At 45.5% G+C, this 26493-nt stretch overlaps 2 non-coding genes across 2 annotated transcripts; both read right to left on the bottom strand.

Moving 5' to 3' along the window:
• Positions 1-8848: 8848 nt before the first annotated feature.
• Positions 8849-9047, bottom strand: LOC125526236 (U2 spliceosomal RNA). Its single transcript, XR_007291645.2, has one exon. It is a non-coding gene; the product is annotated as a U2 spliceosomal RNA (small nuclear RNA).
• A 4367-nt stretch (positions 9048-13414) lies between these two features.
• LOC125526234 (U2 spliceosomal RNA) lies at positions 13415-13609 on the bottom strand. The gene has a single exon (XR_007291643.2). It is a non-coding gene; the product is annotated as a U2 spliceosomal RNA (small nuclear RNA).
• Positions 13610-26493: the final 12884 nt, after the last annotated feature.

Below are 26493 nucleotides of genomic sequence, written 5' to 3'. Positions count from 1 at the left end.
CAAGAACAGTCTGCGCTCCAAACACCCGGAGCAGTGCGACGACTGGATTACATGTGAACACATCAGGACTTTCAGCAGTTGGTTGGAAACACGTCTCAGAGGTGACAACACTGTTTGTGATGAGTTGTACTTGTTGTCCAGGGGACCATCTTTGACTGTATTGACTTACAAAGGATACGAGATAAATGGGAATACATTTTACACGATCGCCCAAGATCAAAAGAGCACCAACCAAAACAGCGGTGTCCGCTTTGATGCAGCAACCGAGAGCGGAAAGGACACATATTATGGTTACATAGTGGACATATGGGAACTTGACTACGGACCTGATTTTAAGGTCCCTTTGTTTAAGTGCAAATGGGTCAATCTGTTAGGCGGGGGGGTACAGGTAGACCCACAGTACGGAATGACAACAGTGGATCTGAAAAATCTTGGGTACACTAACGAACCGTTCGTCCTAGCCAATGATGTGGCACAGGTTATCTATGTGAAGGACATGTCTACCAAACCGAGAAAAAGAAAAGATAAGGAAGCGAATACATCATACGATGAGCCAAAGCGCCACATAGTTCTTTCAGGAAAAAGGGACATCCTGGGAGTGGACGGCAAGACAAACATGTCTGAAGATTATGAAAAGTTTCATGAAATTTCTCCCTTCAATGTCAAGGCTGACCCAAGCATCCTGATAAACAATGAAGATTATCCATGGTTACGGCGCAATAAGCAAATGACACAAGTGAAGAAAAAGTGAAGACTTTCTCCCGCAACTATTATGATGATACCATGCCAACTTTGTAACACACGAACATGCTACCATTGTCCGTTTTGTACATGCACATGCTATGTGGGTGAAATTATGATACCATCCCAACTTTCAACTTTTTCAGAGTTCATTTGAAATGCTTTCATGTCTTATCGTTCGGCCCTCGTAATACCATGACCATTAGTCCCTGGCCCATGCCAACTTTCAACTTTCAACTTTCTAAAACTAATGGCACTAACAGAAAGTTTATAATTTTGCTCCTCGCCCCTGGCACATGACCATTAGTCCCGGTTTGTGCCACAAACCGGGACTAAAGGGTTGGTCCTCGTTGCGGGCAGAGTTTAGTCGCACCTCGCCAACCGAAGGGGGCTCACACCGGTTTATAAGCCCTTCCCTCTCTGCCTTGTTGAGCTCCTCTCAAAGTGAAAATAGATGCCCTAATAAAGAAAAGTGTAACCTAAATTCATAGTGAATTTCTCTGAAATTCATAGAAATTTACTAGGAATTTAGGTTGAATTTTCTCTATAAGCGCATCTATTCTCATTTTTTTAGTAAGTTAATCACAAACTTGTGATTCAAACAATTTTCAAAGAATTAAAATTTTAACTATTCAAATTTGAAAACTAATGGCACTAACAGAAAGTTTATAATTTTTCTAAAACTAATGGCACTAACAGAAAGTTTATAATTTTGCTAACTTAAAAGCAAACCGAATTAAAAATTAAAGCAAAAAACAAAAGAAAATAAATAATGCAAAAAACAAATAAAAAAACAGGAAAAAAACTATTCTTATAGTAATGTTAATCACAAAATAAAATAAATAAAGCAACAAAGAAAACTAAAAAACTAAAAAAGTGTTTTTAAATTTGAAAACTAATGGCACTAACAGAAAGTTTATAATTTTTCTAAAATTAAATGCAAAAAGAATTAAAAAATAAAGCAAAAAACAAAAGAAAATAAATAATGCAGAAAAAAAAACAAAAAACTGGAAAAAATAGCAACAATAAGTATTTTGTTGTAAGTAGAAACAAAATAAAATAAATAAAGCAACAGAAAGTTTATAATTTTGCTGACCTAAAAGAAAAAAGAATTAAAAAATAAACAAAAAACAAAAGAAAATAAATAATACAGAAAACAAAACAAAAAACTGGAAAAAAAATAAAAATAGCAACAATAAGTATTTTGTTGTTAGTAGAAACAAAATAAAATAAATAAAGCAACAAAGAAAACAAAAAAAACAAAAAACAAAAAAAGTGCCACCTACTGGGCACCCACGGCCTGAATATGACTAGAAACCCTACCATGGGCCAGGATTCAGGCCCGCGGGAGGCCCAGTAGGCCCACAGGCACACATTGCACGGTTAGGCCCGAAAGCCTGCTTTAGAGAGGAGCTCGAGAGGGAAGGCGCACTGCACCTTATAAACAGGTGCGGCTCCCTCTCAACTAGCGAGGTGGGACTAAACATTTGGGCGTGGGGCAGCACAAGGCCTTTGGTCCCGGTTGGTGGGACGAACCGGGACCAAAGGGTGGCATTGGTCCCGGTTCGTGGCACAAACCGGGACCAATGCCCCCCTTTAGTCCCGGTTGGTGCCACCAACCGGGACCAAAGGCCGCCGCTTCCCGCCCTTTGGGCTGCTGAAAAGAGGCCTTTGGTCCCGGTTGCTGGCACCAACCGGGACTAAAGGGGGAATTAGTCCCGGTTTACGCCACCAACTGGGACTAAAGCTTGGACTATATAACAAACACTTGTGAAAATTTTCAGTTTGCATCGCCAGTTCCTCCCTCCCCCGCCGACGACGCCGTCAGGCTGCTCCACCTCACCGTCTACGCCGCCGCCGCCAACGTCGTCGCCTCCACGAGCCCGCGCCGTCCTCATCGCCGGCATCCCCGAGCCCGCCGTCCTCGTCATCCCCGTCGCTGCGTGCCTCCCCGAGCCCACCCCTCCTCGTCCCTGTCGCCGGCCGCGCGTCGTCCCGAGACCGCCGTCCCCGTCACCGCGTGCCGCCCCGAGCCCGCCGTCCTCGTCGCCGGACTCCTGCCATCGCCGCCCCCCTTGAAGTGAGCCCCCCCCCCTTTCCCATGGTCCCGATCGAGTGCGGCCCTTGCTCTCTGCCCCTGCTCCATGGTCGCCGCCGGCCCCGACGCATTGAAGAGCAGAAGGAGAGGAGAAGGAGTGGAGCAGCAGCAAACTTTTCTGAAATTTCTGAATTTTTTTTACAGATATGAACAGTGCATATAGAGGGTGTTTGATCAAATGCTAGATGGCTTTGGGCATTTTTAGGATTTATGATATTTTTTGTGGTGAGGTACTGATGCAAGACAAAGGTGATGGAAAAATTTTAGAATTTTTTGATTGGTTTAGAATAGGTTTTCAGCAAGGAATTTGAATCTGGTTCAAATTTCATTTGAATGAAATTTAAAAAATTTAAACTATGGATCAGAAGGTTTTTGGTGAAATGGAGTGTGGGTACTGTCATGAAGTTGGAGTAATTTTTGTGGTTGTAAAATTGTTAGGAAAATTTAGAATGTGCTAAATATGTCAAAAATGTTTTTTTGTTCATACAAAGTTTTTTGTTCATAGAAAGTTTTTTGTTCATAGGCAGAAAGTTTTTATATATGACTATGGATATATGAGCAATGATGATCCATGGATGTATGCATTGATATATATGAGAAACGATGTTTCATAGAATATTTACCAAGTATATATGTATTTTTATTCATAGCATTTTTTCCATTTATATATGTATGTGGCTATAGATGGATATATATGAGAGGTTTCCTAGTGTCAAAGTATTGAAGAAATCCATGGCTTCATCATTAGCCGGAAGTAACCAGGGCATGACGAAGTCCTCCAAAGTTATTTTGGAATGGTGTCCCGGATAGGATAATTTGCCTTTCTGTATGAATTTCAGCAAAGGCCTTTCAAATAACGATATTTGGAAGGTTCTTGCTGAACTTTGTACCAAAAAGCGAATTATCCTATCTAGGACTCCGTTCCAAAATAACTTTGAAGAGCTTCGTACCATCATGCACCTGTTACTTTCGCCTAATGATGAAGACATGGTTTTGTTGAATCCTTTGACACTAGGCAACCTCCCGACCCCTCGGCGATCCTCTCGAACATGAGAGGAAGAAGAGGATAAAAAAAGAAGAGGAAGAAGAAAAAAAAGAGGAGAAGAAAGAATAGAGGAGTTCTTTCTCCTCTATTCTTTCTTCTCCTCTTTTTTTTTCTTCTTCTTCCTCTTTTTTTTATCGGGAACAAGGGTCGTCGAGGGACATATATGTAGTGTCGTCGTTGTCGATATACCCCCTCCCGATAGCTTCAACACGTGGGGGGTCGATATTACCCCCTCCTTGAAGCGTTCTCGAGGCCACCCCAAACCCTTGAAGCGTTGTCGAGGCCACCCCAAACCCTAGAGAAGCAGCGTCGAGGCCACTAATTAATATATATGATTCCTTACTATGATTAGGTAGCTAGTTCTACGTTTGCCACTAATATATCCATCTGTCATGTTTGAATAATAATTGCCATGTTGTAAATATTTGTAGAAACTATGGACACCGCCCGAGACGAAGCAAAAGAAGCGTTGTTGAGGGACATAATCGCAGAAGGAAGTGATGCCATCTCGTTGTTTCTCAACGACACCGATGGTCTGGAAGGAGAGGGTGAAGAAGCTGGCTACGGTGACCTAATGCCGGTGCAAGAAGAAGAACATGAGGACGGCTCCGGTGACCCAATGCCGGTGCAAGAAGGAGATCGTGATGACGGCTCCGGTGACCGAACCGAGTCCGGCCAAGTATATATTAGTTAAGCCTGTGCTGACTAGCTAATTGATGCATTCATTGTTTTGGTATGTACACATATTAATTAAGTCTTTGTTCTTTTTTCTAGCCCTCCGGATCGAGCACAACTTCGGTAAAGAGACGAGGCCCGAAGAAAAAGTTGAGCTCGGATGAAAGGTTTGAGATCATAGCAATCGCGCCGGACGGCCAACCGAATGAACCCATCCGAACAAAGAACACATTTGTTGCTCAGTGTCGGGTTCTGGTTAGGGACAAGATCCCGATCAGCATCCAGCAATGGTTTAAGCCGGCTACAGAAGACCCTGAGGTGTCTTATGTCAATGATATGCAGAAAAATGATCTTTGGACTGAGCTGAAGTCAAATTTCACCCTACCGCCAGAGGATAATCCAGAGAACCCAGTTAAAGAGCAATTAATCAAGTCTTTTGCTCTTAAGAGGATGGCAGAACTATTCAGGAGGTGGAAGAAAGAGCTGAATAAGTTTGTCAAAAATAATGAGACACCAGAATTGAAGGGCAGATATGAGAAGATCAGAGATCACTGGCCCGCATTTGTGGCCCACAAGACATCGGAAAAGAGTAAGAAGATGTCGGCGACAAACAAGCAAAATGCTGCGAAGAAGAAGCATCACCATCGCACGGGGTCAAGTGGCTACCTCGTAGCCCGGCCTAAGTGGGCCAAGACTGAAAATGATCTGATTGATAAAGGGATCGAACCAGAGACAATTGACTGGCCAGACCGTTGCCGGACTTGGTTCTTCGGGGCTGGCGGAACCTTGGACCCTGTAACAGGGAAGTGCATTTGGACAAACGATCAACTGAACATACCAGTCAGGAAGCTTCAGCAGTATATCGAAGCAGCGCAGCAAGGGACGTTCTTTCCAGACAGAGAGAACGACGAGCTCACAATGGCCCTCGGGAATCCTGAGCACCCTGGACGGACACGAGGCACGCCAGGCTCCATTCCGTGGAAGGTTGGGTTTCCGGACGCTGGCGGTTACAAATCCCATGAGAGGAGGAAAAAAGTGCAGCAGACCCAAATGCAGGCGCTACAAGCAAGGGTACAAGCGATAGAGGAACGAGAAGCAAATCGGAGCAAACGTACTGCCGAAGCTTCCCCCGAAGCTACCCCGCCATCTCAGCGAAGAAGCAGTGTGGCTTCCACCGAGCTGCTTTAGCCGGAGCATGCCTTGACGGCTCCTGCCAGCTATCCCGTGGATGCTATCACGGAGTCTCAAAATTGCCACCTTATGACGCAATGGATGAATTTGAAGGTCAAGGCGGCTGTTGGCTCTGTTTATCCTACTGAACCCGGCGCAACTTTTCACTGCCAGCCGATTCTAGAAGGATATGCTAGGGTGATGGTGGATGAAATAACAGAGGGATTTGAGGACCTCCAACTTGACCACCCTACCGGTGAAGGGGAGACTAGGCTGGGGTCTGCTCTGAAGACTCCATGCCTATGGCGGAAGGAGCTCATCAACCTTCCGAACTGGACGCCTCCGCCTCCTCGTCCTCCTCCGGCAAGTCAGGGCACTCCGCCTCCTCCACTGCCTCCTCCTCCGGCGAGTCAGGGCACTCCGCCTCCTCCACCGCCTCCTCCTCCGGCGAGTGACGATCAGGGCACTCGACCGGCTCCTTCTCCAGCGCGTGGCGGCACTCCACCTCCTTCTCCGCCTGCGCTGACGCGCTCGAGCAGCCAGCCTCCTCCTTCTCCGCCTCGTCAGCAAGGGCGGAAGAGACCTGCCGCCGCTCCGGCTGCTCCGGCGCGTCGTAGTCCTTCTCCTCAGCCTCGTAAGCAAGTAAAGAAGACAACCACTCCGTCTGCTCGGCCGGCGTCTAGCAGTACAGCCAGAGGCGGGAGGACATACAGATTCGGTCCTTCTCTGAAGACTCCAGAGAAGTTACCATACGAGAGGACCCCGGAGGAGAACGCCGAGATCGCACGAACCGAAGTGGATGACTGGTTTCAAGGGTTGAAAGCAAAGAGACATCCACTTCTGGAGGAGAAGGTAGATCCGGTGAAAGCGAAGCGCACTCTGGCTGCCCTGACAAAACCACCCATGTCTCCGCCGAAAGGAATCTATGAGCGCATTATTGGAAAGGAATTTGCCGAAGCGGAGCGGTCGGGAAGTACTGTCAGTGATCAAAGGCTGAAAGAACGACGAGCTGGGAAACAAATTGCCCAGCTCGGCAAACAAGCGAAGCAATCGTGCCCCCCGCTCAAGGTGCCTAGCCACAACGTCGCTAATGATCCGAGGATGGTGCCCGGTTATAGCAATCTTGCAGATTACCTGCCCGACGATGTACATTATGAACCCATGGAGGTGCAGACAAAAAGATACGAGTACGGGAAGCCTCTCGTCAAAGATGAAAGATCTCTATCAACGATGATGCGAAGATTGCATGATTGGTACTTGAAAATCTGCAGAGACTCTGGGGGGAGGAGTACTTTGTATGTGAAAGTTAAAAAGGAGCATGACCTCGTTGGAATTGAACTGTTGCCTGTTCCATTTGAGGAGTTCTATCAGTTTTTCAATCAATTGGCCCTCGATAAAACAACGGTCGCCTGCTACTGTCTGTAAGTAGTACTACTTCTGTCATTAAGTCTCTCTATATAGCTCAGCTCTTTCATTGCATGTATTTATAATCATCCTCACTATATTATGCAGATTGAAGATCGCCGAATTGAAGAAAAGACAAGTCGGTGATATTGGGTTCATTAACACATATCTCATAGATGCAACTCAGGTTAAATTTCATGCCGCAGCTACCGAGACCAACTTGCTACGATCGTTGGTAATAAATGAAAACAAAGATATAATACTCTTTCCTTACAACTTCAAGTGAGTGTTACTGTCTTGTGCGTATTCGGTTTCCCTTATATATTAGTCAAGGTTATAGTAATGTAATTGATGAGTTATGCATGCGTGTGCAGTTTCCACTATATTCTCCTAGAGATTAAGCTTGAGCAGGGACTAGTAACCGTCTTAGACTCAAGACGAAAAGATCCCCAGGACTATGCAGACATGACTCAAATACTCGAGAAGTAAGTTAAATCGATCATTATCCACCATATCAGCAACTTTGTTCATTTCCTGATATATCAAGTAATTGTTTTCTTTGTCCGGCAGGGTTTGGAGAAAATCCACCAGAAAAGCTCCGGGACTGCCGAAGGAGCTGCAATTTAGACACCCGAAAGTAAGTACTATAGTAGCATGTTCGCGCATCTACTAGTCATTCAAGCGCTAGTTTCATCAATACCATTTGGCATTCTTGCTTATCAGTTTGATTGACCTCTATTTCTTGTAAAGTGGTTGTGGCAGGAACAAGAAAATGATTTCTGTGGATACTACGTTTGCGAGTCCATCCGCCACACGACCTGTGAGCGGGGCTACACTGACGAACAATATGAAGTACGTAAATAACAACATTCACAATTTTATTTTATTACCATCATTTGTGTTGAGTTTCATTCATTCATATATATATATTGACCCCCTTCTTTAAATTAGATGTTTCGGAAGCGGGATGAACTCCTAGCACCAGCTCGCATGCGAGCAATTCAAGAGGAATTGGCGGCATTCTTTCTTGACCACGCGATCCCTGAAGACGGAGAATACTATGTGGACCCTGAGTCCGTATGATTATATTTGTAAGAGATAATTATTGTATATATGTAGCCGGTAGTGTCGGATAGATATACGAGAACTTGTTGTTCGACCAATCTCTCGGAGAAGGAGAGGTGGTCGATATCACTTCTCTCTGTATGCATATATGTTCATGACGATCTTCTGTTTCCTTCGTTTGCTTACTAGCTAGCTAGCGTGTCTAGTCCTCTCTATACGTATGTATAGTACGTAGCGTCGACCAAGTACGGACATAAGAGAGGACACTTATGTATAGTACGTAGCGTCGACCAAGTACGGACATAAGAGAGGACACTTCTCTCTATTAATTATAGCTAGCTAACACAATATATGAAACACCTAAATTAACCCCCCAACCCCCCCCCCCTCAAAAAAAAACCCAGCCACAGAAATGCTGACGCGTGGATGCCTATTGGTTCCGGTTGGTGCCACCAAGCGGGACCAAAGGGTCTCCTGTCTGGGCTCCACGCACAGGCCACGTGGAGGCCCATCTGTCCTGGTTCTGGATTGAACCGGGACTAACCCGGTTCCAGAACCGAGACAAAAGGCCCTTACAAACCGGGACAACAGGCCCTTTTTCTACCAGTGTATGGACTTAACCAAGGTCAAGATTGTAATCTTTGTTTTGGTTGGGGTGCACCTGTTCCAAGCACTAGTGCAACACTTGGCCGGCGCACGAAAACCATCCATGTAGCGAGCTACACAGATAAACCCTCTCCCATAAAAAATAACTTAATATCTCATGAACCCGTAGATTCATGTATCAGATATTAAACTGATAGGAACAGATATTACATTTAATCTTAGCCAAGAGGCCGAGAAAGATATGCTTTGAACGGTGACCCTGCGTCTGATTATATTGCTTTACGAACCGCCTCTGCTCAGCTGCAAAGGCGATGTGGGATTATTCAAATAAGTCGATGATGTGTGTTCCCGCGAGAAAAACAAAAGGCCTCGCGTACTTCTCGTCCAACCAGCGACGCGGGCCGGTCAGGTGAACCTGGGGTCGGAGCCCAAGGAGGACGTGATGGCCCACCTGACCCATGGCCCAAATTCTCCACCGAGAACAGATGACCTTTAATTAGAGTTTCTCAAAAAAAAAGGTGACCTTAATTAGAGTATAATATTGCCGGTCTGTTTCTCCTTTTACACTTGCAAGCTTTATTTTGTGTGAAAAACTCAGGAGCTTTATTCTTCTCTAGATATGGACTAAAGGCATTAAAAAAACCCTAAAAAACGTTTAAAAAATGTAGACTCAAAAAATTCTTCGCATGCTTTCATTTTTCTGTATTGATTACAAGGTGGTGATCTAAGCCTCATGGATGCGACTAGTCGTGACAGGAAGAGGTTATGCATGTAATTCTTTATTTATGATCCAGGCATGATGGAAGATGGTTATGGTCCCACACGCAAAAAAAGGTGGGTTCGGATGCATAGGTTTCGTCGATGCCATTCGCAACGGCTCCCGTGGGTGTCGTATTTCCTTCTTGCAGGTGTTGCTCTAGTGTGTCGTCATCAAGCTCTTCCTCACTTGGTTGGTTGTCTTCGGGCGAAAGCCTAGATTCGGATTCAGATCGGCGATGATGGTGTCCTTGACGTTTTTCCTCTGTTGAGCATTATTTTGGAGACACGACATGGATGTTTTATGTTGCGCTCTTTTACATGAGTCGTTTACTACTAATCCCTAGCCTTACTGGAAGACCTGCTGCCCAGTAGATGTAGATCATGAGCAGAAACTAGCACAAGCCTTAGTGGGAGACCTGCTGCCCAGTAGATGTAGATCATGAGCAGAAACTAGCACAAGCTTGGTACCGACACTGGTAAAGGACTTAGAACGGTGCCTTCAATGGTGAAAATGATACAAAGATTTCCATATTGACATGTCCGGGGATGCGCCATGTATGAAACTTCCCACGGAGCACCTAGAAGAGTGCAAGGAGTGCGTCAACACCTCCATGAGGTGAACAATGCCCACGGGCATCATCATTGTTGGCATTGCCCATGGTGGAACTCAGTTTCACCCAGGCTACAAAATAAACTTCTATCAATCTAGAGGAGTAATCGACCCAAACCAATGAACCATCTCACACTTCCACCAGCAAGCCCCGCATGTTTCCGAGCATTGCCATTTAACTATATTCAATTAATGCTATAGCGCCGCCATGCACCACGCACTGCCATGCTACTCTAGATCAAGGAGCGAAATCACAAACAAATGTTGTGTGCACTCTCTATTCCCACCACGCTACCAAAATCGACACAACAACTAACGCACGGAGGAACCACCATCGGCCTCGCAAAGCCAATTTGTCATTGTCGAGCACGCGAACAATGTGTCGCCGCCCCTGAAATGTGCTTATGAAGAGATCCCCGTCGCCGCGGTTCATAGTTGAGGACTTTGTCGGCTGACATCCTCCGGCAACAAAAAGGGAATGAGGAGAACAGTACGGCGGGGGAGGGAACATGGGAGTGACGCGGGACCTAGGCAGAAAAAAATGATGAATTCCTTTCCTAAATACAAGATTATCTCGTTGCCCTAGAAAAAACATAAAGGTTCCAACCCAACTTTTCTGTAGGGTGGAAAAAAATTCTTCTCAGAGCTGCGAAAGGTAAGCCTAGTTATTTTTACCTGTATTTTTTCGGAAATAAGACAAGAACGTTTCTCCTTATCATTGGAGATTAATTACCAACAAGCTCCTCATGCTTTCGTCTCCTCGTAGTAGATAGCCAACGCCATCATGCTTCGTTTCATGGGGCTGCTCGTGATGTGGGAATCGTACTTTTGTCCAGAGTATATTCTTTTCTCATGGACAAAGTGAGTGTTAGGGCTGCTGTAGGCCGGTGAGGCTGGCTCGGTTTAGTTTCACCTCGCTTGTGGGAGGAGGCCATGACCAGCTTATAAGGGAGAGATTTCTTCCTCACTTCAACCCGGGCTTTTGGGATAGAGTGTGCTCTTCGCTGAATGCTGGCCCGTATGTGCATAAACGTCCAGAACATGAATAGAGTGTGGCCTAGGCCGAGTTGGACGCTAACATCTGGTATCAGAGGCCGGTGAGGCTGCTTGGTTTCTAGAACATGAGTAGAGTGTGGGCTAGGCCGAGTTGGACGCTAACATCTGGTATCAGAGGCCGGTGAGGCTGGCTTGGTTTCCAGAACATGAGTAGAGTGTGGGCTAGGCCGAGTTGGACGCTAATATCTGATATCAGAGGCCGGTGAAGCTGGCTTGGTTTCTAAAACATGAGTAGAGTGTGGGTTAGGCCGAGTTGGACGCTAACATCTAATATCAGAGGCCGGTGAGGCTGGCTTGGCTTCCAGAACATGAGTAGAGTATGGGCTAGGCCGAGTTGGACGCTAACAGTTTAAAGTCTAGAATCAGCTGAATATTTGACCAAGTACACCGTGCGTATATTTCATCGGGACGATAATTTTTATGCGCCGTTTAAATATTTCATTTTGTCGATGGAACAAAGTCGAAGCATTTATCATATACTCCCTCCGTTCCTAAATACTTGTCTTTCTAGGCATTTTGAGTGAATCTACACTCTAAAATATGTCTACATACATCCGTATGTAGTAGTCATTTGAAATGTCTAGAAAGACAAATATTTAAAAACGGAGGGAGTAGTTGCCATTTTGGTGATATTAGTGTTCCTCATCATTTTTTTTCATTTTCGCCGTTAGTAGTGGCGCACATGTGTGCGAGCCATGTGCCCTTTATATTTTCTTCGTAACAAAACATGACGATTTTCGTTGTATTTCAAAATTGTTGGTTTAATGTGTGCACTATCGACATTCAAAAATATATCATACGCCTATTTTGTGGGTCATCAATTTGAGGGATTGATTATATATTTTTTAATTGATTCTTCTCATTATAAAACGGATTTTTGCCGGGTTTTTTAATTTATATTTCATGTGGTTCATATATTTATTTTATCTTGGTTAAAATCCATGTCAACAACAGTGAGATTCAATTGGGATCTGTCGCGAGCTTTGTAGGTTCACGTGCCAAACGACTGCTCTTTCATCGGGAAGATCCAAACAAAAGCTCGAGTAAAACTAGTGCCAAGTAGTGGAAGATAAATCCAACCATCCATCGCCTTATAATATGACGCCCAGTCAAAGAATCGATGCACGCTGGATCGGAGCGAAGGAAAACCGGAGCACGTCCAGGGTGGATGGACGGGGCGACGAGCGGACCTGTCCAGACTCTCGGATAGTTCAGGCGAGGTTGTGATTGCGGCTGGATGCAGCAAAGCAAGCTGGATTCGAGCGTCGCGCTCCACACTACAGGTCTCTCGTCTGCACTTCACTCCGGTCTGAACCCTGAATGTGAACGAAGCTGACTGCACCGCTGCAGCCGTTGTACTTCATTGTCATGGCTGGTCCTTTGGGAGTTGGTTAGCCACGATAGAGCTGCACGTTCGTGCTGATCAATACTTACAATTTTCGTGTTGCATCCTATCTTTTGTCTCTTACACAGTTACACTGAACCAACATGCATGCTTGGGCCTACCTCTGCTCTATCTGAACGGCAGCTCCATTTGTCTGAACCTTTTTTTTTCAGCCATGTCGGTCGACTGCTGTATGTACTTTGTTTCTTTTTTGGTATTTTCGTTTGTGAAACGATAAACTGGGAGTCCGAGACTCAATTAAATCTGACGGGTTCGGGTGCCAAAACTCCTGTTATTGGTAAGCATGGAGCGACACAATCCATTTCGCACGTGGAAGAAAAATGCAGCCTAAGATCCAAACAAACCCTTAATAAAACTTCTACTGCTACTTAAGTAGCAGAAAAACCCATCATCTTACATTCCCACCTCCCAGTCAAAGATGGATGGAATGAAGAAAGCGTGAGCGGACGGGACGCCGAGCCGACATGCGGGTGTGACGGAGCAGAAACGGAGTATATAAAAATTGTTGAGCAGAAGAACTGGTGGCGCTGATGGGAGTTCCATCGTCTATGCGTGGAGGCACCGGTAGGCAGAGGTTGCGGCTGGGTGCAGCAAAGCAAGCGAGCTAGACTGGACTGATCGGGCGTCTCGCTCCGCTCCAAACAACAGTCACATATGACACGGAGCTCTCCTGCAATGGAAGGAGCTAGCGTGCTTGAGAGGAGAGGGGGGTGTGACTGCGAGGACGTACATGTCTCCCTTCTGTACTTCACTCCGGTCTCTGAGCCCCGAAGCAATGCTGCAGTAGCAATGTCCCTCTGGACCGTGCAAATGAGACTCTGGTGAGAACCGTCCATGTAGCATGCTACATAGACAAATTCTCCCTCATAAAAAGATCACTTAATATCTCATGGATGTGTAAATCCACATATCAGATATTAAACTGATAAGAACATATGCTACATTTGATCTTAGCCAAGAGGCCGAGAAAGATATGCAAATGAGAGCACTTCTTCTCATGCAGATCAATTAACAAACTCTTCATTCTTTCTCTTTTGGTAGTAGCTAGCGAGGCCATCATGCTTCGTTTGGCAAATTTGACCTGTGGACAAAATTAAATCACAGAATGAACTGCTCGTGAAACTATTTCACGTGGCTGATCTTTTTGTGTGACGCCCGATACAAAGGCGCCACACTACACTGTGCAACGCCTCACAGATAGGCGCTACACGCCTGGCCAGCGTTGCAGACTGCCTAAAAATTGCTAAGTCATTGTGCAGAGCCTAAGAGCTAGGCGCTGCACTATATAGTGTGGTGCCTAGCTCTCAGGCACTGCACTAGTGGTTGCATTACAAAATGAAGCAACCACTAGTGCAACGCCTAGAAGCTAGGCGCTACACTGTATAGTATGGCGCCTAGCTCTCAGGCGCTGCACACACTACTAGAGAAAATGTTATACACAGAACTTTAGCAGTAGCGCTTGTTAAAAGAGCACGCTACTGCTAGATAGCAGTAGCGCGTGCAAAATAAGCGCGCTGCAGATGGACATATATCAGTAGCGCGTCTCACCGAAAACTCGCTACTACTAAAATTCCAATCACTTAGCCGATGGGCTACACATAGTAGTAGTGATCTTCCAAAAACCACGATGCCGCTAATAAACTTATAGCAGCGCGTTTATGTGTAAATCGCTATTGCTAACGAAAAGAAAATGAGATGAAAAACGAATAGAAAAGTAAATGACAATGAAAAAAATAGAAAAAGGAGAAAGGAAAAATATAAAATGTAAAGAAAAATAAATGAAAAAGGGAAAAAATGATGAAAACGTAGCAGTAGCGCGCTCTCTGAAACGCGCTATAGCTACCTTAGCTATAGCGTGTTTTCTGTAACGTGCTACCGTTACTTTTGACTTAAGAAAAAACGGTTTCCTCCCGGCCACCACTTCTCCCCCAAATCGATCCCTCGCTTCGCCAACGTCTCCCCCACTTCGCCGTCGCCCCCACTTCGCCGTCGTCTCCTGCCGGCGTCGACGCCGCGCTCATCCTCATGGCCGCCGCCCGAGGCCGCCCAGCCTCACCGCCGCCGCCTCTCGGGCCGCCCTCGACCTCACCGTCGCCTCCCTCGACCTCGCCGCCGCCCTCGACCACACCGCCTCCGAGCCCGCCAAGACTGTTGCGTCCCGATCCTGAGCCCGCCCACCCCGCCCCTACCTCCGTCGCCAAGCACCTCCCCGCCACCGTCTCTCCCCTCTCTGTAAGCCCCCCAACCCATCCTTTTTAGTTAATAGACGTTAATGTTAACTAGTAGATAATGTTGATGTTTTTTAGTTAGGGTAATAATAGATGATGTTAAGTAGTAGATAATGTAGATGTTAATTAGTTCGGTAGGGTTTAGTTTTTAAATTGAGTTTCTTTAACTAGATGTTAATTAGGGAAGTAGGGTTTAGTTTAGAGTAAAGTTTAGTTCAGTAGTTAACTAAATATAATCTATATTTGGTTTTTGAATTGAGTTTGAGAGAGCATGTATGATTTGTGTAGATTTTCTTGAAGTGTCAGACGCTATAGGACATGCAAATTTGAAGTGGTCAGGATATATGCAAATTCCTCAATTGTGTTTGCCCATGTTTCGATTGTGCCCAAGTGGCCTTTTGTTGTTTCCAGGGAATGAAGCTGAGTGGCCTATGTTTTACCGGAATGTTGATTCATTTCCGTTCTGGCAAATTTCAGGTTCTCGATTTGTCCACTTTTTAGCAAAGGTCATGCCGAAATTTTCCGTGAATTTCGGCATGACTTGTGCTACAAACTAGGACATATCGAGTGCCCGAGATTTGCCGCACCAGGAAGGAGTCAACGTTCCTGCAAAACATAGGCCTTTTGTATGTCATTATTCATTTTATTAGGTCTAGAATTAATTTACTAGATTTAATCGTAGGAAACATGGCTGGCAACGATGAAGGACAGGGTTCTGGTGATTGCGACGACGTCTACCGGGTGGCAGACGAATTTTTTAGCCTTGCCGACGATCAACCGGTGGCATCGGGGACTGAGACCAACACGCAGACCGGTGTTGAGACTGAGACCGGCGCTGAGACTCAGACCGGCATCGAGACCGGCGCTGAGACTGAGACCGGCGCTGCCTCGGGGAGCGGAGCCGGTATAGAACCGAAAGCAAAGAGGCAACGACTTCCTAACAAACTCAAGACTACTAGACTGGTGGTCACGGAGGTGGACGGCGGCAATTTTGAGCCAAAGGCGCCCGAGGAAGCGCGTCGATGCTACGGCAATCAAATAGGCTGCATCGTACGGACAACCGCCACCATCAACGATCAGAAACTACCGAAGATAGAAAATATGAGGAGCTCCCTCCTAAATAAGTTTCACCAGATATTCTTGTTCCCAGGCCGAAATGAGAAGGATTATGAAGATCCAGATGAGGACCCGGCAATGAAGAAGATAAACAAACACGCCATGACCAAGTTTAGCAATGCGTTGGCCGCCTGGAAAAATCGAGTGAAAGCAAAGATCATCGACAAGAAGGAACCCTACTCCGAGATTGTAAAGAATAATCCGACAATCACGGAAGAGCAGTTTCAAATATTCAAGGAGGCTTGCGAGGCCGAAGCTGCCAAAAAAAAAAGTCTCAGTACATGAAGGGGCTTCAAGAGAGGAACATTGGGAGCCACCACCTCGGAAGTCGTGGTTACGGCGGAAAGAGGTCCAAATGGGCCAAGGAGGACGCGGAAGCCGCGAGTCTTGGCATCCCAGACCCCTTGGCGGATTTCACCGTCCCGCAGGAGCGTGACGTCCTGAGGGCCCGGCACCGTTGGGACCCAGTGAAGGTTTACGAGACAACACCGGTCATTACGGAGTTCATGAGACTGCTGGTAATTTTAGTTTCTGATCAATTCGACTGCACACGTTAGTCATATTTGTAAACGATCCTTGTGCCTTTTGCAGAAAGAGCAGCACCAGATTGCGGCTGAAAGCGACTCGCCGTCTAAGGCATTGGCGAGGCCCAAGTGGGACACTCCATTCAACCAGGCGTTGAACATATTGAAACGACAACCGGTGGATACTCGACCGTCGTATGGACGCGTGCACGGTGTCGGAGACGGCGCCACGTGGAAGAAGTACTACCGTGAGACCACAGAGGAGAGAAAGGAAAGACGGAGGTTAACTGAAGAAAACATCGATAAGAAGGTTGAGATTGCGGTTGAAAAGAAATCATCTCAGACAGTCGCAACAGCGGTAGCTGCCGCAAAACAGGTGGTTGCAGATTTGTCTACTTCCTTGGTGACGGGCGTTATCACTTGGACAAGGCAAAATCCAGAAAAAACGCAGAGGACTTTCCCCTTGCCGACTTCTTGGAGAGCAGCTCGACTAGCGTTGCACCAGCACCTGCTCCCGCACCGGCTCCCGCACCGGACGTGCTCGGTGGTGCTTCATCTTTGGCTGAGCTCGATGCCCTCACGGTATCTGTCACACCGGCCCCCTTCAATATAAATGTATAATCTCCCGTTTTCGTTGCCTTTCGGATGTCTCATGTCGCAGACTTTTCTTTGCAGGCCGACGAAACCCCGTGCACCATATTGTACACCATCGGCGACCAGAAGGTGGACGTGGGGAAGGCGACGATAATGAAGCCAAAGGAACCATTGTTCCACAGCCGGCCGACCCTCCGAACGTCTTCAAGGTTTCCGTGGCCAGTGTCGAACCGGGCCACGAGAATTTGCCTCCTCCAATACTAGCGGGGGATGACGACGAGACACCGCGGCGGCTTGGTGATTGTTGCAATGGGTGGGTCCTGTTGTGGACAAAGAGTCTGCTTCGTCTGGAGGCGGCCGGGAGCACACCCACGAGCACGCAGCCTCAGCAAGGTATGAACATCAACACCCCACCTACCCAATTAGCGTCGGGTGTCGGGTTGGGTGATAGCGGACGGGGTAAGGAGGAGGCTCCATTAGTCGCTGATGACGTCGCCATGGATGAGGATGAGGACGATGATGGCGCTGAACAGCATGTCTATACTGGCGCCTCCTCAGGGTTTGAGCGTCATGAGTCGGTGCCTGAATTGCCGTCTCAACGTATTATGGACGACCTTCCTGAAGGAAATATGCTCTAGAGGCAATAATAATGTTATTATTTTATTTCCTTATATCATGATAAATGTTTATTATTCATGCTAGAATTGTTATCCGGAAACATAATACTTGTGTGAATACATAGACAAACTAAACGTCACTAGTATGCCTCTACTTGACTAGCTCGTTAATCAAAGATGGTTATGTTTCCTAACCATAGACATGTGTTGTCATTTGATTAACGGGATCACATTATTAGGAGAATGATGTGATTGACATGACCCATTCCATTAGCTTAGCACCCGATTGTTTAGTGTGTTGCTATTGCTTTCTTCATGACTTATACATGTTCCTATGACTATGAGATTATGCAACTCCCGTTTGCCGGAGGAACACTTTGTGTGCTGCCAAACATCACAACGTAACTGGGTGATTATAAAGGAGCTCTACAGGTGTCTCCAAAGGTAAATGTTGGGTTGCCGTATTTCGAGATTAGGATTTGTTACTCCGATTGTCGGAGAGGTATCTCTGGGCCCTCTCGGTAATGCACATCACATAAGCCTTGCAAGCATTGCAACTAATGAGTTAGTTGTGAGATGATGTATTACGGAACGAGTAAAGAGACTTGCCGGTAACGAGATTCAACTAGGTATTAAGATACCGACGATCGAATCTCGGGCAAGTAACATACCGATGACAAAGGGAACAATGTATGTTGTTATGCGGTCTGACCGATAAAGATCTTCATAGAATATGTGGTAACCAATATGAGCATCCAGGTTCCGCTATTGGTTATTGACCGGAGACATGTCTCGGTCATGTCTACATTGTTCTCGAACCTGTAGGGTCCGCACGCTTAAGGTTTCGATGACAGTTATATTATGAGTTTATGAGTTTTGATGTACCGAAGTTAGTTCGGAGTCCCGGATGTGATCACGGACATGACGAGGAGTCTCGAAATGGTCGAGACATAAAGATTGATATATTGGACGACTATATTCGGACACCGGAAGTGTTCCGGGTGATTTCGGAGAAACCGGAGTGCCGGAGGGTTACCGGAACCCCCTCGGGAGAAGTAATGGGCCTTATGGGCCTTAGTGGAGAGAGAGGGGCGACCAGGGTGGGCCGCGCGCCCCCTCCCCCTCTGGTCCGAATTGGACTAGGAGAGGGGGGCGGCGCCCCCCTTTCCTTCTCCCTCTCCCCCTTCCTTTCCCCTCCTAGTAGGAGTAGGAAAGAGGGGAGTCCTACTCCTACTAGGAGGAGGACTCCTCCTTGGCGCGCCATAGGGCCGACCGGCCTCCTCCCCTTGCTCCTTTATATACAGGGGAAGGGGGCACCCCTAGACACACAAGTTGATCCACGTGATCGTTTTCTTAGCCGTGTGCGGTGCCCCCTTCCACCATACTCCTCGATAATATTGTAGCGGTGCTTAGGCGAAGCCCTGCGACGGTAGAACTGAAGGAAATATGCCCTAGAGGCAATAATAAAGTTATTAATTATTTCCTAATAATCATGATAAATGTTTATTATTCATGCTAGAATTGTATTAACCGGAAACATAATACATGTGTGAATACATAGACAAACCAAGTGTCACTAGTATGCCTCTACTTGACTAGCTCATTAATCAAAGATGGTTATGTTTCCTAACCATGAGCAATGAGTTGTTATTTGATTAACGGGATCACATCATTAAGAGAATGATCTGATTGACATGACCCATTCCATTAGCTTAGCACCCGATCGTTTAGTATGTTGCTATTGCTTTCTTCATGACTTATACATGTTCCTATAACTATGAGATTATGCAACTCCCGTTTACCGGAGGAACACTTTGGGAACTACCAAACGTCACAACGTAACTGGGTGATTATAAAGGAGTACTACAGGTGTCTCCAAAGGTACATGTTGGGTTGGCGTATTTCGAGATTAGGTTTTGTCACTCCGATTGTCGGAGAGGTATCTCTGGGCCCTCTCGGTAATGCACATCACATAAGCCTTGCAAGCATTGCAACTAATGAGTTAGTTGCGAGATGATGTATTACAGAACGAGTAAAGAGACTTGCCGGTAACGAGATTGAACTAGGTATTGGATACCGACGATCGAATCTCGGGCAAGTAACATACCGATGACAAAGGGAACAACGTATGTTGTTATGCGGTCTGACCGATAAAGATCTTCGTAGAATATGTAGGAGCCAATATGGGCATCCAGGTCCCGCTATTGGTTATTGACCGGAGACGTGTCTCGGTCATGTCTACATTGTTCTCGAACCCGTAGGGTCCGCATGCTTAAGGTTACGATGACAGTTATATTATGAGTTTATGCATTTTGATGTACCGAAGGTTTTTCGAAGTCCCGGATATGATCACGGACATGACGAGGAGTCTCGAAATGGTCGAGACGTAAAGATTGATATATTGGAAGCCTATGTTTGGATATCGGAAGTGTTCCGGGTGAAATCGGGATTTTACCGGAGTACCGGGAAGGTTACCGGAACCCCCCGGGAGCTAAATGGGCCATGATGGGCCTTAGTGGAAAAGAGAAGAGGCAGCCCTACATGGGCTGCGCGCCTCCCCCTTCCCCTAGTCCTATTAGGAGTAGGAGAGGTGGCCGGCCCCCTCTCTCTCTTTTCCCCCTCCGCGAATCCTATTCCAACTAGGATTGGGGGGGGGGGGATCCTACTCCCGGAGGGAGTAGGACTCTCCTGGCACGCCACACCTTGGCCGGCCAGCCTCCCCCCCTCTAGTCCTTTATATACTGAGGCAGAGGCACCCTAGAACACACAAGTTGATCCACGTGATCTATTCCTTAGCCGTGTGCGGTGCCCCCAGCCACCATATTCCTCGATAATACTGTAGCGGAGTTTAGGCGAAGCCCTGCTGCTGTAGTGCATCAAGATCGTCACCACGCCGTCGTGCTGACGGAATTCTTCCCCGACACTTTGCTGGATCGGAGTCCGGGGATCGTCATCGATCTGAACGTGTGCTCGAACTCGGAGGTGCCGTAGTTTCGGTGCTTGATCGGTTGGATCGCGAAGACGTACGACTACTTCCTCTACGTTGTGTCAACGCTTCCGCAGTCGGTCTGCGTGGGTACGTAGACAGCACTCTCCCCTCTCGTTGCTATGCATCACCATGATCTTGCGTGTGCGTAGGAAATTTTTTGAAATTACTACGAAACCCAACAGTGGCATCCGAGCCTAGGTTATTTATGTTGATGTTATATGCACGAGTAGAACACAAGTGAGTTGTGGGCGATACAAGTCATACTGCCTACCAGCATGTCATACTTTGGTTCGGCGGTATTGTTGGATGAGACGACCCGGACCAACATTACGCGTACGCTTACACGAGACCGGTTCCCCCGACGTGCTTTGCACACAGGTGGCTTGCGGGCGACTGTTTCTCCAACTTTAGTTGAACCAAGTGTGACTACGCCCGGTCCTTGCGAAGGTTAAAACGGAGTCTATTTGACAAACTATCGTTGTGGTTTTGATGCGTAGGTGAGATTGGTTCTTGCTTAAGCCCGTAGCAGCCACGTAAAACTTGCAACAACAAAGTAGAGGACGTCTAACTTGTTTTTGCAGGGCATGTTGTGATGTGATATGGTCAAGACATGATGCTGAATTTTATTGTATGAGATGATCATGTTTTGTAACCGAGTTATCGGCAACTGGCAGGAGCCATATGGTTGTCGCTTTATTGTATGCAATGCAATCGCGATGTAATGCTTTACTTTATTACTAAGCGGTAGTGATAGTCGTGGAAGCATAAGATTGGCGAGACGACAATGATGCTACGATGGAGATCAAGGTGTCGCGCCGGTGACGATGGTGATCACGCCGGTGCTTCGAAGATGGAGATCACAAGCACAAGATGATGATGGCCATATCATATCACTTATATTGATTGCATGTGATGTTTATCTTTTATGCATCTTATCTTTCTTTGATTGACGGTAGCATTATAAGATGATCTCTCACTAAATTATCAAGAAGTGTTCTCCCTGAGTATGCACCGTTGCCAAAGTTCGTCGTGCCTAGACACCACGTGATGATCGGGTGTGATAAGCTCTACGTCCATCTACAACGGGTGCAAGCCAGTTTTTGCACACGCAGAATACTCAGGTTAAACTTGACGAGCCTAGCATATGCAGATATGGCCTTGGAACACGAAGATCGAAAGGTCGAGCGTGAATCATATAGTAGATATGATCAACATAACGATGTTCACCATTGAAAACTACTCCATCTCACGTGATGATCGGTTATGGTTTAGTTGATTTGGATCACGTGATCACTTAGAAGATTAGAGGGATGTCTATCTAAGTGGGAGTTCTTAAGTAATATGATTAATTGAACTTAAATTTATCATGAACTTAGTCCCTGATAGTATCTTGCTTGTTTATGTTGATTGTAGATAGATGGCTCGTGCTGTTGTTCCGTTGAATTTTAATGCATTCCTTGAGAAAGCAAAGTTGAAAGATGATGGTAGCAATTACACGGACTGGGTCCGTAACTTGAGGATTATCCTCATTGTTGCACAGAAGAATTACGTCCTGGAAGCACCGCTGGGTACCAGGCCTGCTGCAGGAGCAACGCCGGATGTTATGAACGTCTGGCAGAGCAAAGCTGATGACTACTCGATAGTTCAGTGTGCCATGCTTTACGGCTTAGAACCGGGACTTCAACGACGTTTTGAACGTCATGGAGCATATGAGATGTTCCAGGAGTTGAAGTTAATATTTCAAGCAAATGCCCGGATTGAGAGATATGAAGTCTCCAATAAGTTCTATAGCTGCAAGATGGAGGAGAACAGTTTTGTCAGTGAGCATATACTCAAAATGTCTGGATATAATAATCACTTGATTCAATTGGGAGTTAATCTTCCATATGATTGCGTCATTGACAGAATTCTCCAATCACTGCCACCAAGCTACAAGAGCTTCGTGATGAACTGCAATATGCAAGGGATGAACAAGACTATTCCCGAGCTCTTCGCAATGCTAAAAGCTGCGGAGGTAGAAATCAAGAAGGAGCATCAAGTGTTGATGGTTAACAAGACCACTAGTTTCAAGAAAAAGGGCAAAGGGAAAAAGAAGGGGAACTTCAAGAAGAACAGCAAGCAAGTTGCTGCTCAGGAGAAGAAACCCAAGTCTGGACCTAAGCCTGAAACTGAGTGCTTCTACTGCAAGCAGACTGGTCACTGGAAGCGGAACTGCCCCAAGTATTTGGCGGATAAGAAGGATGGCAAGGTGAACAAAGGTATATGTGATATACATGTTATTGATGTGTACCTTACTAGAGCTCGCAGTAGCACCTAGGTATTTGATACTGGTTCTGTTGCTAATATTTGCAACTCGAAACAGGGACTACGGAATAAGCGGGCACTGGCAAAGGACGAGGTGACGATGCGCGTGGGAAACGGTTCCAAAGTCGATGTGATCGCGGTCGGCACGCTACCTCTACATCTACCTTCAGGATTAATATTAGACCTAAATAATTGTTATTTGGTGCCAGCGTTGAGCATGAACATTATATCTGGATCTTGTTTGATGCGAGACGGTTATTCATTTAAATCAGAGAATAATGGTTGTTCTATTTATATGAGTAATATCTTTTATGGTCATGCACCTTTGAAAAGTGGTCTATTTTTGATGAATCTCGATAGTAGTGATACACATATTCATAATGTTGAAGCCAAAAGATGCAGAGTTGATAATGAAAGTGCAACTTATTTGTGGCACTGTCGTTTAGGTCATATCGGTGTAAAGCGCATGAAGAAACTCCATACTGATGAACTTTTGGAACCACTTGATTATGAATCACTTGGTACTTGCGAACCGTGCCTCATGGGCAAGATGACTAAAACGCCGTTCTCCGGTACAATGGAGAGAGAAACAGATTTGTTGGAAATCATACATACCGATGTATGTGGTCCGATGAATATTGAGGCTCGTGGCGGATATCGTTATTTTCTCACCTTCACAGATGACTTAAGCAGATATGGGTATATCTACTTAATGAAACATAAGTCTGAAACATTTGAAAAGTTTAAAGAATTTCAGAGTGAAGTTGAAAATCATCGTAAAAAGAAAATAAAATTTCTACGATCTGATCGTGGAGGAGAATATTTGAGTTACGAGTTTGGTGTACATTTGAAAAATTGTGGAATAGTTTCGCAACTCACGCCACCCGGAACACCACAGCGTAATGGTGTGTCCGAACGTCGTAATCGTACTTTACTAGATATGGTGCGATCTATGATGTCTCTTACTGATTTACCGCTATCGTTTTGGGGATACGCTCTAGAGACGGCCACATTCACGTTAAATAGGGCACCATCAAAATCCGTTGAGACGACGCCTTATGAACTGTGGTTTGGCAAGAAACCAAAGTTGTCGTTTCTTAAAGTTTGGGGCTGCGATGCTTATGTGAAAAAACTTCAACCTGATAAGCTCGAACCCAAATCGGAGAAATGTGTCTTCATAGGATACCCAAAGGAGACTGTTGGGTACACCTTCTATCACAGATCCGAAGGCAAAACATTCGTTGCTAAGAATGGATCCTTTCTAGAGAAGGAGTTTCTCTCGAAAGAAGTGAGTGGGAGGAAAGTAGAACTTGACGAGGTAACTATACCTGCTCCCTTACTGGAAAGTAGTTCATCACAGAAAACTGTTTCAATGACACCTACACCAGTTAGTGAGGAAGCCAATGATAATGATCATGAAACTTCAGATCAAGATACTACTGAACCTCGTAGATCAACCAGAGTAAGATCCGCGCCAGAGTGGTACGGTAATCCTGTTCGGGAAATCATGCTACTAGATCATGATGAACCTACGAACTATGAAGAAGCGATGGTGAGCCCAGATTCCGCAAAGTGGCTTGAAGCCATGAAATCTGAGACGGGATCCATGTATGAGAACAAAGTATGGACTTTGGTTGACTTGCCCGATGATCGGCAAGCAATTGAGAATAAATGGATCTTTAAGAAGAAGACTGACGCTGATGGTAATGTTACTGTCTACAAAGCTCGACTTGTCGCGAAAGGTTTTCGGCAAGTTCAAGGGATTGACTACGATGAGACCTTCTCACCCGTAGCGATGCTTAAGTCCGTCCGAATCATGTTAGCAATTGCCGCATTTTATGATTATGAAATTTGGCAAATGGATGTCAAAACTGCATTCCTGAATGGATTTCTGGAAGAAGAGTTGTATATGATGCAACCAGAAGGTTTTGTCGATCCAAAAGGAGCTAACAAAGTGTGCAAGCTCCAGCGATCCATTTATGGACTGGTGCAAGCCTCTCGGAGTTGGAATAAACGCTTTGATAGTGTGATCAAAGCATTTGGTTTTATACAGACTTTCGGAGAAGCCTGTATTTACAAGAAAGTGAGTGGGAGCTCTGTAGCATTTCTGATATTATATGTGGATGACATATTACTAATTGGAAATGATATAGAATTTCTGGATAGCATAAAGGGATACTTGAATAAGAGTTTTTCAATGAAAGACCTCGGTGAAGCTGCTTACATATTAGGCATAAAGATCTATAGAGATAGATCAAGACGCTTAATTGGACTTTCACAAAGCACATACCTTGACAAGATTTTGAAGAAGTTCAAAATGGATCAAGCAAAGAAAGGATTCTTGCCTGTGTTACAAGGTGTGAAGTTGAGTAAGACTCAATGCCCGACCACTGCAGAAGATAGAGAGAATATGAAAGATGTTCCCTATGCATCAGCCATAGGATCTATCATGTATGCAATGCTGTGTACCAGACCCGATGTGTGCCTTGCTATAAGTCTAGCAGGGAGGTACCAAAGTAATCCAGGAGTGGATCACTGGACAGCGGTCAAGAACATCCTGAAATACCTGAAAAGGACTAAGGATATGTTTCTCGTATATGGAGGTGACAAAGAGCTCATCGTAAAAGGTTACGTTGATGCAAGCTTTGACACTGATCCGGACGATTCTAAATCGCAAACCGGATACGTGTTTACATTAAACGGTGGAGCTGTCAGTTGGTGCAGTTCTAAACAAAGCATCGTAGCAGGATCTACATGTGAAGCGGAGTACATAGCTGCTTCGAAAGCAGCGAACGAAGGAGTCTGGATGAAGGAGTTCATATCCGATCTAGGTGTCATACCTAGTGCATCGGGTCCAATGAAAATCTTTTGTGACAATACTAGTGCAATTGCCTTGGCAAAGGACTCCAGATTTCACAAGAGAACCAAGCACATCAAGAGACGCTTCAATTCCATCCGGGATCTAGTCCAGGTGGGAGACATAGAGATTTGCAAGATACATACGGATCTGAATGTTGCAGACCCGTTGACTAAGCCTCTTCCACGAGCAAAACATGATCAGCACCAAGGCTCCATGGGTGTTAGAATCATTACGGTATAATCTAGATTATTGACTCTAGTGCAAGTAGGAGACTGAAGGAAATATGCCCTAGAGACAATAATAAAGTTATTAATTATTTCCTTATAATCATGATAAATGTTTATTATTCATGCTAGAATTGTATTAACCGGAAACATAATACATGTGTGAATACATAGACAAACAAAGTGTCACTAGTATGCCTCTACTTGACTAGCTCGTTAATCAAAGATGGTTATGTTTCCTAACCATGAGCAATGAGTTGTTATTTGATTAACGGGATCACATCATTAAGAGAATGATCTGATTGACATGACCCATTCCATTAGCTTAGCACCCGATCGTTTAGTATGTTGCTATTGCTTTCTTCATGACTTATACATGTTCCTATAACTATGAGATTATGCA

This window comes from Triticum urartu, chromosome 7A (assembly GCF_056163025.1).
Source record: "Triticum urartu cultivar PI428250 chromosome 7A, HENAU_Tu73, whole genome shotgun sequence".
NCBI lineage: Eukaryota > Viridiplantae > Streptophyta > Magnoliopsida > Poales > Poaceae > Triticum > Triticum urartu.
This window is presented reverse-complemented; position numbering and strand designations above follow the sequence as displayed.